General features: G+C 35.1%; 1 pseudogene; it reads left to right on the top strand.

Moving 5' to 3' along the window:
• Window positions 1-1408: 1408 nt before the first annotated feature.
• On the top strand, window positions 1409-3685 carry LOC143567809 (LEAF RUST 10 DISEASE-RESISTANCE LOCUS RECEPTOR-LIKE PROTEIN KINASE-like 2.5 pseudogene; annotated as a pseudogene).
• The last annotated feature ends 8211 nt before the right edge of the window (window positions 3686-11896 follow it).

Genomic DNA, 11896 nt, shown 5'->3' with positions numbered 1-11896 from the left:
AGCGGGAACGTCGAGAACTACGTTGTTGGAAGTTCCAAGATGGAATTGATGGTTTTAACATAATTGATCACTATGTTCAAAACTACCAAAACCTCATGGAAAATACATACAACTGGGACTCAAGGCTCCTGACTTGCGAGGAGGCTACAGACCTACCCGCATCATACCCAAAGACCAAGCAGGAAACTCGGGCATTCCTGCAAGTGACAAGGACTTCCGCGGAAAGAATCCCCATGGAAAACCTTACAAAAACCTTTTCAAAACCCTTTGCTCAAGTCCAAAAGTTCACCTCACTTTATTAAACACGCATGAGAAGAACATTGGACTGGGGGGACTTGAAGAGGTAGGTCCCAGCAGAGCCCAGTTGGTCCCGCAAGACTCACCTTAAACAGGGACGTCTGCGCAGAGACCAACTGGATCCGCTAGGACCAACCATGCTCAGAGACGTGACGTCCTTACGCGCAGTACGCAAGCTGTTCCCGCAGGAAATGCCTCCCATGGTGAAGGACTCCGCCTGTTCCCGCAGCCTCGGATACAAGCCATGAGGGAAGGCCACCCGCGCAGCATGGCTACACGCACTAGGTACTTAGCTCTCGATCATTCAGTGTCACCTGAAGGAATGAGCAAAGCCGGGAGCAATCCCGCACAGAGGCGGGAGGGGGAATACTCCCGCCCAAATAAGCCAGTCTGTATACTGAAGGACCTTTTACTGTACCTGACGAGGTATGGGCGAAAGATCTGATCAGGGATACGACAGCTCACTGATACAGTATGGCGAGCAGCATGCTCCTGTACTGTATCACTATTAGCCGCTGCCTACTCACCAACTACTGTCATACCACGTGCGTAGCCGGCAGTTGGTGGAAAGGGAATAGTATACAGCAGGCCTGGTCACTATCAGCCGCTGCCTACCCACCAACTACCAGCAGGGCACGTGCGTAGGCTACTGTTGATGAACAGGAACACTGTTGCAGCCGGCCATACCTCCTTGGAAACCTACCTTCGGCTATAAATACCCCAAATGGTATGATCATCGAAACACATTACATTATCATATTATCATCATAATATACCTGATATCTGCTCTAGCAATCTCTTGATATACTTTTATATTTAAAGAGCAATCTAGTCTGATTCTCACGCCGGAGGGTGGTCACAAGGAGAAACCCCCCCCCCCCCCTTCTCAGTGACGAGCTCACGGTGTCTGTTTTGCAGGTTATCAGAAGAACCATCTTCCAAGGGGCTAACCCCTCGTGGGAAACAGCTATCCAACCCCCAGGTTACCAGTAATCTGCCCGGGGTCCGGTTAGTGTTTCTTCATGCTTTGAACAATAATTCTCTTGAAGGAGAACTACCTCCAACATTGAGCAACTTAAGAAACTTGGCTTACTTGAACCTGGATGATAACATGCTTTCTGGTCAACTTCCATATGAGTTTGGACAACTTGTCAATCTTGTTGAACTACGTGTTGCTAACAACACGCTCAATGGTATTATTCCCCAACCACTAGCAATTTGAAGTCTCTCACTCTGCTAGCGTTGAGCAAAAACCAACTCAATGGTTCTATTCCTTCATCACTAAGGAACCTGAGTAGCCTACGCTACTTGTACTTCATGACAACAAATTATCTGGTCATATACCACAAGGAATCATGTCAAGTCTAAACTTGTTTGAGGTAGAAGTGGGCAATAATCAATTGTTTGGCCCTTTACCCGAAGATTTGTGCCATGGAGGAAGGCTTCAATATTTATCACTAAGTCATAATCAACTCACAGGTCCTATACCTATAGGCCTAAAGAACTGCTCTAGCTTAACAATAGCTTATTTTGATTCTAATCAATTTTCCGGAGATATATCAAATAGTTTTGGGGTGTATCCAAGTTTATATCTCCTTGACATCAGCCATAACAATTTTCATGGGCTGCTGTCTCAAAATTGGAGTGATAAATACAAGAATTTAACATATTTAGTGATGGGATACAACAACATCAGTGGTTGCATATATACCACCTGAGTTTGGAAATTCAACTCAACTACAAATTCTTGATCTTTCTTCGAATAATTTGGTTGGTGAGATCCCGAAGGAATTTGGAAAGATGAAAGATATGCAGTTTTTGTCCTTGAAAGGCAACCAACTTTCAGGTGTTATACCTCAAGAACTCGGAATACTTCATAAGATGCAAAATTTTGATCTTTCAACAAACAAATTGAACGGGTCAATACCAAAATACATTGGTGAGTGGGAACAAATCCGTTACTTGAATCTTAGTAATAACAAGCTTGACGGAAAAATCCCATCTGAGATTGGTAAATTAAGTAACCTTACGACACTTGATTTCTCTTGGAATTTACTCACGGAAGAGATACCAAGTGAAATTCAAGATTTAGTAAATTTGGCAAGTCTGAACCTTGCACACAATAGATTGTCTAGTTCAATTCCCAATGCCTTTGGAAGAGTTCATTTCCCACCTCATTTGCTATATTCAAGAATTCATCTGTACAAGGTAATCCAGGTTTGTGTGGAAATGTTACTAGATTAAAACTTTGTAAAAGCCAAATTATGGTGAATAAGCATAAAATTGTCTTTCATCAAAAGCTCATCTTTGTAATAATGCTCCCTCTTTTGGGGGCAATTTTACTCGGGTTATTAATATGGAAATTTTAGTTCCAGAAAAGAGGCCAAGTACAACGTCACTGCCGAATTTTTTCTAAATAATAATGAGTTCCTCGCTCTAAAAAGGTACTCTTATTCACAAATCCAGAAGATTACAAACTCCTTTGAAGTCAAACTAGGCCGAGGTGGCTTTGGATCTGTGTACAAAGGATCATTAAGCAATGGAAATTTAGTGGCAGTGAAGGTTTTAAGTGAATCAAAGGGTAATGGTGATGATTTCATTAATGAAGTTGCCAGTGTCAGCAGGACGTCCCATGTTAATATTGTCAGTCTTGTGGGATTTTGTTTAGAGGGTCGTCGAAGCGCGTTGATCTATGAATATATGCCTAATGGATCCCTTGAGAAGTTCGTATATGGTCGGGATTCTGTAAGTATTAGTCAACTTGGGTGGAAGAAGTTGCATCAGATTGCTATTTGGATTGCTAGAGGTTTAGAGTACTTGCATAGGGGTTGTAACGCACGGATCTTACATTTCGACATTAAGCCCCATAATATACTAATTTTGCCCTAAAATATCTTACTTCGGGCTTGCAAAGCAACTCCCAAAGAAAAAAAGCATGATATCATTGTCTTGTATGAGAGGGACGCCTGGGTATATTGCTCCTGAATTAATTTCTCGGAATTTCGGTCCAGTCTCCCACAAATCAGATGTTTATAGTTATGGGATGATGATCCTAGAAATGGTTGGAGGGAGGAGAAATGTTAAAAATGATGTTGATCATACAAGTGAAATATATTTTCCCGATTGGATATATAAGAAAGTTGAATCAGCATGGGATTGTGAGCGATGAAGAGAACGAATTAGCAAGGAAGATGATTATTGTGGGTTTGTGGTGCATACAAACTAATCCCTTGAACCGTCCGGCAATCACCAAGGTGTTGGAAATGTTAGAAGGTGGCTTAGAGCTATTGGAAATGCCTCCAAAACCTTACATATATTCACCACAAAGATCAGGTGATCTTTCCGCTACAGATTAGTTGCATTCTTATTGTTTACTATTAACAGTTTATAATGCTTGTCACATTTAAATATTATATGTTAATTAATTCCTAATGACTGTTGAGAAATTGTGTGCTTATACAAGCTAATACTACACTTTTGCTAAGTATTACATACCAAGGTTAGTTTAGTTAATCAGGTAGTCTGACACAAATCAACATGAATTTTGCGTAGTTGAATTTAACCAAATGAAGTTTGCTAAGTATTGCATACCAAGGTTATTTAGTTAAATCAACCACATGAATTAGCTGAATATTTAGTCAACCAGTATAACGATTTCTGAGACTTTTATATATTATATATATATATATATATATATATATATATATATATATATATATATATATATATATATATGTATGTATGTATCAATGAAGACAAATATGATTTGAGCGAGGTCAATTATGACCGGAGTCTATAATTTATGTTATTAGAGCACTCATTTAGGCATTTCATCAAACATATATGTCATATGCAATTATACATGTGAATCAACTTACATCAAACATTGTTTAAGTGCTAGTAAAGAGAACTGAAGCATATATACTTTCCGGTAAAAATAGTTTCGAGATTGCCAATGATGATTGGAACGACCAATGAACAATGCAATCGAGAATCAACAAGCACAATTTAGCTGTAACCGGAACGAACATGAATGTTAAACAGCTTTGAATCATAAAAATCTCAAACACTAATTAACCAACAGCTTTGAATCATAAAAATCTCAACCAGATTGTTATAATGAGATGATTTATTATGAAAGATCTAAACTTAAAAGTTAAATCAATAATTATTTAGAGTTTATTTTACCACTGACATTGAAAATAATTAAGTATATATATATACAAAGACTTAACTGCGTGTATGTTTTCGCTCTAATCACATCACATACTGTTTGAGATATTTCTATGGGTACAATATTTCACTTCATTTGAAAATGATATTGTATTTTGGTGTTGAATTTTAGGCAGACGGTGCAATGTTTTTAATGCTGTTGCATTTTGGACAGTGGTTTTTTCTTTCTTTTTTTTTTTAACGGAAGAAGATCCTGCGTATAGACCTATCTTTTTGAGGCTATGTCCAAAGTCCACCGTGATACCATACCACCTGATGCGTGGGAACCAGATGAAATCCGTAAACCTTCGCCCCCAGTCGGGTTCAAACTATGGATTAAAATCCTGATTCGTCCGTTCACCCAGATATTCATGCCTATGTGGGAATTGAACCTTCATCTCCACTGAATTTATTGAGAATTTATTTTTACATATTGTTTGATATTTAATTGATTTTGAAATAATTAGTTTTTTTGTAGTTTAAAAATAGATAAAAATGAGGAAAACTGAAAGGAAAAAAAAACTGTGTTTTTTGAGAAAAACTAGAAAGAAACTGAAAAGAAATGAAAAAAACTGATGTGACACTAATACGACATATAGTAAAATGGAGAAACATAAGACCACTCCCTATGCTCTTAATGGTCTGTGATTTGGGGTTGAGGTTCATTCAATTTTCCCCTAAAACTACTCACGAGGAAATGTGAGAAGGTGCAACGACTTTTATGTACATTTTTATTTTTTTGGAACAAGTTTTTTTTTGTGTGTTTGGTCACAGCATACCATTATGCTTTTATTTATTTATGGAAAATTGGATTTTAATAATCTAAACTATCAATTATTAGCCAATAATAATCCCAACTAATAATCTAACCGGTGACAATCCTAACTTTTAGTTTTGTTACCATTAGCAATCCTAGTTTAACAAATCATTAACTCCGTTAGTTATATTCTTTAAGTTATTATGAAATTTAACAAAGAAAAAAAATACGAAACAATTTAGTTGAGACCCACATAAAATATTTAAATAATTAATAAGATTACATGTAGATTATTAATATAATTAATAAGATTACATATATTTTATTTATAAAAATAGTCTCTGTGTCCTATCATCGTCTCCCTCAACAGGCCACCACCAAAGAATATATCGATACTCAGCCAAGCCCTAAAACCTGACTCAGTTTCATGTTTAAAATTCGTTCTTCATCGTTGTAGTTTGTAAATAAAAACATAGGGCTTTTAATCAGAAAGAAGAGGCGATTCGATTGATATAATACTTACCATGAATAGTGCCCACTTTGATACAGGCGAAGCGTCGCCGGAAAGCTTGCGGCGGCGGCGGTGGACTCGGATAACATAAGTGGCCGATTTTGAGAGGGCAAAGGTGACGATTTGAATTCCAATCAGAAGGCCTGACAGGTCGTAACCGCGTCATTTAGGACGCAAGATTCTGCGTTTATTACTTCGAGTAAACATGACAGGTTTTGGTGATGATTTGCAGTCGATTGCATGGTCGACGGAAAACTAAGATGGCCGGAAATTTGGTGCCGGAAAAACGTGATGTGCAGGGGAGAGGGTGGTTCGACCACCGTTATTTAATATAATTATATAAATATAAACAAAAGTATATTAAATATAATTGATTTAATAAAATTATATATTTCAATGCCACATCACACATCATATTATCAAAAAATCCAAATCATGGCCACCTAATCGCCACATCATTCGACACATCATCAAAAGTTAACGGAGTTAACTATTTGTTAAAGTGGGATTGTTATGGGTAACAAAACTAAAAGTTGAGTTTGTCACTAGTTATATTGTTAGTTGGGATTATTATTGGCCAATAGTCGATAGTTTGGATTATTAAAATCCAATTTTCCTTTATTTAATTATTTTGAAGGGCCAAATTTTATATTTCATAAAGAGACGCGACTGCTATTTTACATAGCATGAGATTAATGTGTGTTCCACCAACCCCGAAACATCTTCAAATAATGGGCATACGTCAACAATATCGATTGCCCATCTTCTATGTAATGCATCTGACGTTGGTATTTACCCATTTCCGATTTCCGCCAAAATTAGTTCACTTTAAGAGGTACCCGCAGGTTTCAATTGAAAAGGTTTTCCTTTTCAACAAACGTTAGGTAGGCAATTCGTGAACCGTTCGCTGGGAAGATCTTTTATGTTCGTTCGTTTAATAAATGAACGAACATGAAAAAAGAAATTTACTTCGATTAGTTAAACACACGAACATGAACAGAGCCCCTGTTTGTTCAATTGTGTTCGTGAATGTTCGGTCATGTTTTCATGAACGTTCATTCATGTTCGTTTGTATATGTTGTTCATGAAAGTTGTTGTGCATTTATTTATTTTATCTGAACATTTAACATTCTTTAATTTATTATCCCTAATGTAAAATAGGAAATCGTATTATCACATTGTTTTTGCATGGTTCCCAATTCTTTTCTCATTATTCACATTGATGAATGCATCAATCTATAACTCCAGGCTTAAACGATTTTATTAGGAAAAAGACTTTATCATGTTCATCATTCTGAGTGTTCCTTTTTATAAGAATGTCAGATTAATTTTTATGATATACATCACCGAGTTTGATTTTGGAGAGGAAAAGAGAAATCACCTACAAGTTTCAGAACTATCGACCCTCACAACTCATAATGAATGGGCATTCGTGAGTCAAGGTTTCGCAAGTTTCTTTTTTTTTTCTATCACTCAATTTTCATCTCATTTCTTTCCGTTGTTGCTATGCTTGATTTTCGTTCGATTATGCTTGATTTCTTTTTTGTTGATAATTGTTGCATTTTTTTTTCCTTAGCAATACCTACTAAATTTATTAGTTGGTTTATACTAAAGTTCTTTTTATATGTCTAATATATAGTGATGTCGATTTTGATTCGGAGTAGTTAAATTGCGGTGTTGAGTTATTCTACAAATGCCAACAAAAATGAGAAGTGTGAAAAGCCGTAATTGATTGACATGTGTCAAATATGGACCAAAGGTAAAAGGGTATAAAAATAATAGTACATATTCTCTCTCTCCATATGCAAGTCACATGTCAATTCCTCCATCATTTAAAACGTCAATAACTTTTTCATGCAACATTATTCTTTTTAAAAGATTTCACCATAATAACAAGCGTTTTTTTATCTTTAATATGAGTATGACTTTGTTATATAAAAATTAAAAAAAAAATTACGTCATTGTGTCTTTGTGTTTTTTCATCATTGTGTTTTAGTCATTGTGTCTTTCTGTTTTTCATTGTGTTTTTTTCGTCATTGTGTCTTTCATATTTGTTTTTATTTAAATGCTAATAATACGGTTGTGTAATAATAATACGTAAATATAATGATAAAATAACAACAAATTATCAAATACATAAAACACAATGACAAATGCATATTACACAATTACATGAAACGTAAAACACAATGATGATACATATAACACAATGACCTGAAACGTAAAACACAATGATGAATACATATAACACAATGACCTGAAACGTAAAACACAATGGTGAATACATATAACACATGACCTGAAACGTAAAGCACAATGAAAACTACATATTACGCAATGACATGAACGTAATACACAATGACTAAAACACAATGATAAGTAGAAAGACAAATGATGAGCACAAAGACACAATGACAAACAAAAAGACACAATGATGCAATCTTTGTTTTAATTGGTATCTTTAATATGAGTATCAACTGATAACACAATGATCAAAATCTATAACATAATGCATTAAAAAACACAATTAAAAATCATAATGAACAACCAATAACACAATATAAAAAACCCACTAATTTTTTATATATATATAACAATATGATACTCATATTAAAGATAAAAAAAACGCTTGTTATTATGGTGAAATTTTTTTAAAAAAATAATGTTGCATGAAAAAGTTATGTACGTTTTAAAATGATGAGGGAATTGGCATGTGCCTTGCATGTGGAAAAAGAAGGTCAACAAAATTGGGTTATTACATTTATGCCATTCTCATCAATTTATTTTCTTAAATTAATCTACACCGTTCAAATCTAAAATTAATGGATTAGATTTCTTCTCACTCTTCTTATTTTTGTTATTCTTTGTATTTTAACTTTATCCAAAATTGCGTCCCATATAAAATCTTATTACTTAATTTCATTATATTTCAATGTGTTAGGATTGTAAGCAAAAGAATTATTTATTGTTGAAAAAAGGTCCCATATATTTAATTATGCTTTAGGCCACTAAAACAGTTAGGCCGCTACTTACCTGTAACATTTCTCTCTCTCTCTCTCTCAACAATGCAACAACCGCCACCACCGAGTAAGTGCATGTCTGAAATGTGATGGTTTTCAAGTGTGTCAATAACGAATGATTACACCATCTTTTGGAGCTTGAAGTTGGATGCTTAAGAGCTTCAAATGATTGTGTTATACTCTTGAAATTTTGAAGACCAACGGGTTTTACGTGGTTAAGAGTTAAGCTCGGTTGTTTGGAAGAAACACATGTATATAAGACAAGTATATATGGGCTCACCCACCGGACATTGGTTGTCCATGGTTACCCACTTTAGAGGGTTTGAAATAATTTTATTTCCTTCTAAGGGAATAGGTGGAGTTGCTTAGGGTAGTTCACTGAACCGGGGAACATCATCGCAACCCCTCCATTTTTGCCGGAGTGTAGTTTTCATGTGTGGTATTCCCCTTTGAAGAGAAGAGGAATGGTCTTAGGGCGTGTGCTAAACGGCTATATATTTTACCCTGTGATTTCTTTTTTACTTTTTACACTTATAAATAACACTTTTCACTAATTTTATACGCACTATTCTACAACCATTTATCAATATCTCTCCAAGCCATCACTTTACATGGAGCAACCAAATCTCCAATCAAATCCCGAACCGATAATTAGGAGAGGGTTACGAAGATGGAGCCGTGAAGAAGTAGTGTTAGCCAGTTAAGGCTTGGCTCCATGTTTTTGAAGACATGGACCCTGTGGACAATGACGAAGCTTACTTAGGGCCGGGGGAGGCCCCGACCCCCAGTTTTTTCGTGTACTGGTATAAATTTACCCGTTTTAGCCTGAAATTTTTTATGCGTAATGCAAATTTAGACGTTTTCAGCCGAAAATTTGAGTCCGACCCCCCATCGTTTGTGAATTTTTGTATACATTTTGAGTCCGCCCCTCCCTGGTATCTTAGTCCAAGCTTCGCCACTGCCTGTGAACCAATGAACATCAAGTTTTTGGCCACAAGTTTGGAACTGCTTTGTTTCAGATGGAGGATCAAGCGATCATACAAAGCACCGTGTTTGAAATGACGAAATATGGTTAGACAAATTAACGCTTGTGATAATGGCACGTTTGAAGTCATAACAAAAGTCCAATGGAATTGGGAATAGTATTTTAATCTTTTTTTTTATTGAATAAAGTGTTCTTTAATTAATTATGTATTCAATTTATATTTTATGCATTTTTATTTATTTTGGGTTTTTACTAAAATTTATAATTTATTAGTTATTTTTAAATAAAAATTAAAATTCTTTAGGGTAGTTCAGCATTGTGCCGCCAACCTTTAGGGTTGTTCAGGGTAAAAATGAGATGGCAGTGCGGGATCGGTCGGCGCTTGGATAGCATTTGGTACCCTTAGGGTTGCACCCCTTTCACTCTAGTAACTTGTGACAACCCGTAATATCCGTACAACCTTTAAACGTTATTTAGTTAAGCATGTTTACACTAGACTAATTACCATAGATCAAATGTGTGTCTATTTAATCATCTAAGAGTCTAGCAAAATATCATAGCATTATTATTATTAGTATTATTATTAAAACTAATTTAGATTATTATTATCATCTTCTATTTATCGTTATGATAAATATAAGTCCAAATTTAAATCTAAACTCTAAAGTTTGCATGAATATAGAAGGACGACACGACTTGTGGGCCAAGTAGTACACAAACGATCATTTAGGCGGTCTTGTTTTTTCTTGTTGCGTATGTCATTCAATCTTCACTTCAATCGTAGTTGGCAGTTTTAATATTTTGTTTGTGTGGACACATTCATGGCAGCCTTGCATTGAAACATTTGTCTATGTGGAGACCATTCATGGCAGCATTGCATTGAAACCTTTGCAGCTTTAATATTTTGTTTGTGTTTGGCAGATGAATTATGGATGCAGTACAATAATAATAAAGGGTAGAAACCTTTGTGTGGACACCATTCATGGCAGCCTTGCATTGAAACCTTTGCAGCTTTAATATTTTGTTTGTGTTTGGCAAATGAATTATGGATGCAGTATAATAATAATAAGGGGTAGAAACCTTTGTAAGGACACCATTCATGGCAGCCTTGCATTGAAACCTTTGTCTGCGTTGACACATGGCAGCCTTGCATTGAAACATTTGCAGCTTTAATATTTTGTTTGTGTTTGGCAGATGAATTATGGTTGGAGTACAATAATAATAAAATGAACCATTACCATTTCATTGTCATGTTTGATTACCATATAGGAATGGAATGACCATCTCTTTATTATTATTATTATTATTAGTATTATTATTAGTATTATTATTATTATTCCGGTAGTAATAGTAATAAATAATATTAATAATATGAATATTCGTATTAACTCATTTTAAGACCTGCGCGTTTCAACGAGACCACTAAAGCGAATAAAAATAATCATAAAATGTTGAATCACACATGCGTGTTATGAAGCGTTGACTTGTCAAATAATTTTAATAATATTGATAATGGTATAATAACTCTAATATAATAATTGTTATATTATAATATAAAAAATAATGATAATATAATAAAATTAATAGCAATAATATAATAATCTGATAATGTAATAATAATTATAATATAATAATAATAATCATATTGTTGTTGTTGATTCCATTTCTTGAAGGAATGAAAAAAAACACCTACTCCTTAAGGAATGAAAATCCTATATTTGGAAGGAATTTCATTCACTATGGAATGGTTTATTTCATTACCACATGACAACCAAAAATGGTTTTTTTCCATTCATTTGGAATGGCACATTCCATTCCGCCTCTCATTCCCTTCTACCAAACGCTACCTAAGGGGGTAGAATTCAAAGTTAGGTTAGCTAGGTTAGTATCCAAAGTTAGGTTAGTTTGGTTAGTGGGGTTAGTTTGGTTGTTTGGTTTCTTAACTGGGTTAACTTGGTGCACCAACGGGGTATAACCTAATCCGCTATTCTCAATAGCGGATTATAGGTTGGATGGTGATCTGTCATTGTCACAAGCGGATCCAAAATATTTTTCCTTCTAATCTGCTATTCTCATTAGCGGATACACCAAAACCTTTTTTTTTTTTTTGACTT

Source organism: Bidens hawaiensis, unplaced genomic scaffold (assembly GCF_021521415.1).
Source record: "Bidens hawaiensis isolate Kalapana, Puna unplaced genomic scaffold, B.hawaiensis_p1.1 tig00023639_1, whole genome shotgun sequence".
NCBI lineage: Eukaryota > Viridiplantae > Streptophyta > Magnoliopsida > Asterales > Asteraceae > Bidens > Bidens hawaiensis.
Note: the sequence above shows the minus strand (reverse complement) of the source record. Positions and strands in the feature narration are given on the sequence as shown.